Source organism: Echinops telfairi, unplaced genomic scaffold (genome assembly GCF_000313985.2).
Source record: "Echinops telfairi isolate 266 unplaced genomic scaffold, ASM31398v2 ScPeMD7_19;HRSCAF=73, whole genome shotgun sequence".
Lineage (NCBI taxonomy): Eukaryota > Metazoa > Chordata > Mammalia > Afrosoricida > Tenrecidae > Echinops > Echinops telfairi.
The window spans coordinates 6,376,257-6,380,180 of NW_022103916.1; positions in this window are offsets into that span (position 1 = coordinate 6,376,257).

The window sequence follows — 3,924 nt, forward strand, 5'->3', positions numbered from 1 at the left end:
GAATAATTTGGCTACTTTTCTTTTTTCTATAAATCATTTTATTGGGGGCACTTACAGCTCCTTTTTGTGTCTTTTATTTTATTATAATTGTTTCGAATCATTTATTTGGGGCTCTACGGCTCTTTTCCCCCCCAAACCAACAGCCTTTACATTATTTATTGTTAGACTTGACGAGGAAGCAAAAAACCAAGGAATAAACCAGATTTGCCAACAGAAGTTCAACTGATCAGATGGGGACAAAAGTCTTAATGCAACACAACATGACTTGAGACTGGGAAAATGCGGTCATGCGTGCCGTCCCTCAGGGGGCTCCTGACAGACCCAGCTTGGTTCTTCTCCAGTGTCTTCTCTTGGAGTTGTACCTGATTTTATTACTGATTTTCATTCGAATCCACTGGGGAATGGGGCGATTCTGCTTCTGTTTCTTGGCCAGGAATCTCTTGATCCTGAAAGTCTTATGAGACAACGTGTTGAGGTCGGAACAACACCACGCTCAGGATGGCAGAGAAACTGAGAGCGGCTCTACAGCTCTTATAACAATCCATATATCCATTGGGTCAAGCACATTTGAACATATATTGCTAGCATCCTTTTCAAAATGTTTTATTTCTACTTGAACCCTTGATATCAGCTCCTCTTTTTTCCCTCCCTTCCCCCCACTTCTGTGAACCCTTGATAAATGATAAATTATTATTGTTTTCATATCTTACACATTTGCTGGCTCCCTTCACTCACATTTCTGTTATTTGTCCCTCTGGGGAGAGGGAGGTTATAAGTTGATCCTTGCTGTTGGTCCCCCCTTTCTCCTCCCTCTCTTCCCACCTTTCCCCTGCCCTCATGGTATCCCTACTCCCATTACTGTTTCTGGGGGGCTTATCTGTCCTGGATTCCATGTGTCGAGAACTCTTTATCTATACAGAGTACATGCTCCAGTCTAGCCAGGTTTGTAAGATAGAACTGGGGTCATGATAGTTGGGGGGCATTAAATAATTAGAGGAATGTTGTGTGTTTCATTGGTGCTATACTGCACTCTAGCTGACTCATCCCTTCTTTGTGTCCCTTTTGTGAGGGGATGTTCAATTGTCTACTGATGGGCTTTGGGTCTTCACTCTGACCCCCCTAGTTTGCATCAATGTGATTGTTTGTTTTGGGTCTTCTGATGCCTGATATCTGATCCTGTCGATCCCTGATGATCGCACAGGCTGGTGTGCTTCTTCCATGTGGCTTTGGTGCTGCTTCCTTGCTAGATGGCCGCTTGTTGAATTTTAAGCCTTTAAGAGCCCAGATGCTGAATCTTTTAATAGCTGGCACCATCAGCTTTGTTCACATTTGCTTATGTACCCATTTTGACTTCAGTGATCCTGTCCGGAAGGTGAGCATCACAGAATGCCAGGTTATTAGAACAAAGTGTTCTTGCATTGAGGAAGCACTTGAGTAGAGGTCCAATGTCCATCTGCTTCCTTAATACTTATCATATAAATATATGTACATAGGTCCATATCCCTATCATTATATATTAACATATTTACATATGTACATGCCTATATTTATTCCTCTATAAATGTCTTTTGCCTCCTAGTTCTATCCTCTATTTCCTTTTACTTTCTTCCTGTCACACTATCATGTTCGACCTTCATTTGGCTCTCAGTAATTCCTCTCGGCTACATTGCCCTTTATTGAATCCTACTAGACATTCTACACCTTCCTCACCATCAATTTTAGATCTCTTGTTGTTCCCTTGTCCCTGGGTTTGTTGGCTCCCTCTCCCTTTCCCCCACCTCCCCTTCCCCTGTCCCTCTGTAGCCATCAGTGTTTTCTTCTCAGGATTGCTTGTCTTGCCTGTTTTATATAGCTAGGCATGGAAAAAAAAAGAAGCTGAAGAGAAAAAAAAGAGGGGCCTATAAATAGTTCCAGGTTTGTCTGCTGACCCTTATGTATGTTTTTCAATCGAGTCTGATAAGGTACCAAGCCTTGTCCTCTGAGTCTGAAGTCTATTTTCGGGATTCTTCTGGGCTTTGGTTTCTTTGCTCCCCTTGCTGCTCTGTTGCGCTCCCTTTGTGTTTTGCCTAGGTATGTGGAAGTCAGACAGGGCACAATTCCCATACCATGTCGCCAGTGCTGTCCCACAGCACTGTGGGTCAGTGAGGGGACGTCCTGGTTCGTGGTGGGGCTGGGCCTATGCTCCTACATGTAATTAGACTCCTTTTCAATTGAGATTTTATTACTGACTTTTGAGAGTTCTTCATTGTGGTTGGAGGGAGGGAGCCAGCCCCCCACCACTAATCATGGGTTTGATAGGCATAATTGTATAGTTGAGATATATAAATATTATATTAACATCATCGAGAGCATGAGAGATAGAAGTGAAAGAAATAATGGAGTCAGACACATTTCATGGTAGCAATGCTCACCTCAGCCCCTCAGGGATATACACGCAATAGGAAGAGGAGGGATTGGGGGTATATGTGTGACAAGATGGGCAGGTCCTAGAGTCAGGATTTGGGGGTATATGTGTGACAAGATGGGTGGGTCCTAGAGTCAGGATGGCAGCTTAACTTTGGATGTCCCCAGGTTTGATCTGTTCTCTGGCTCCCCATAGGAACTATTACCAGTAGAGTGTGAACTCCACCTACAGGAACCAAATGATGACTGCAGGCCTGTCCATTTTCCTTAACAGCAGGGAACGGGGCCCACTGAAGTATGGCAACTGATAGCCCTCAGAGAGTATGCCTGGAAGCGTCTGACCTCCCCCCACCCTTCCTGGATTGTGGACACATATATTTTATAAGATGTGTGATTTACAAACACTTCACCCAATCTATTTTTGGCTTATTTTTTAAAAAATTAACATTATTTAAGGAGCAGAAAATTTTAATTTTGATGATTTTTCCCTCTGTAATAATGGGCTCAAACATAAGAACAATCGTGAGCATGGCACAGGACCACCAGAAGGTGTTTTATATAGGGCCATTAACTTGCCTGTCCTCAGCAATAGGACGTCAAGCCTTCTACTCTTAAACACTGTACTACCTAATCTCCTTTGGTCTCTGTTTACTTATAAAACAGCAAGACTACTTTAAAAGTTCATTATGATAAAATTTCTAATTGTGCACCTCAAGTTTTAATGAGTATATTTGGTGACACCATTGGTTAAATACCCTGTTCTGTTTTCCAAGCCTTACTTTCTGATTATGTAAAATGAGTATGAAGATGATGATGATACTATGGTGTCCTACAGATTTCATAAGATTGTTGTGAAGAGATATATAGATTATTCGATCAGAACTTAAAACTCAGACATAAATGCACCAGCCTACAGGCAACTAAACTTCGACAAAGGATCTAGAAATATCCAATGGGACAAAGACAGCCTCTTCAACAAATGGTGTTGGACCAACTGGATTTCCATCTGCAGAAGGATGAAAGAAGACACATCTCTCTCCCCATGCACAAAAATGAACTCAAGATGGATTAAAGACCTAAATGTACACCCCAGAGCTTTCAGGATCATCAATGAGAAAGCTGAAACAAATGTAAGGACTCTATTGCATGGCATACATAGTCTACTAAGTATAATGGAGGAGGCACCCACAGTGGAAGACAAGATAGATGGACATGCTGAAATTACATCACTTATGCACATCCAAAGACTTCATCAGGATTGTTAAATGAAAGCCCACAGACTGGGACACTGTTTGTTTGTTTTAACCAAGGACACATCGGTATAAGGGTCTAATCGCCAAAATATACAGAAAATAACAAATGACTCAATTAAGAAGTGGGGAAAAGATATGAACAGATATTTCACCAAAAATGAATTAAAATGGCTAACAAACACATGAAAAAAATGCTCACAATCACTAGCCACCAGGGAGATGCAAATTAAAATCGCAGTGAGATACTGCTTTACACCAACAATGCTAG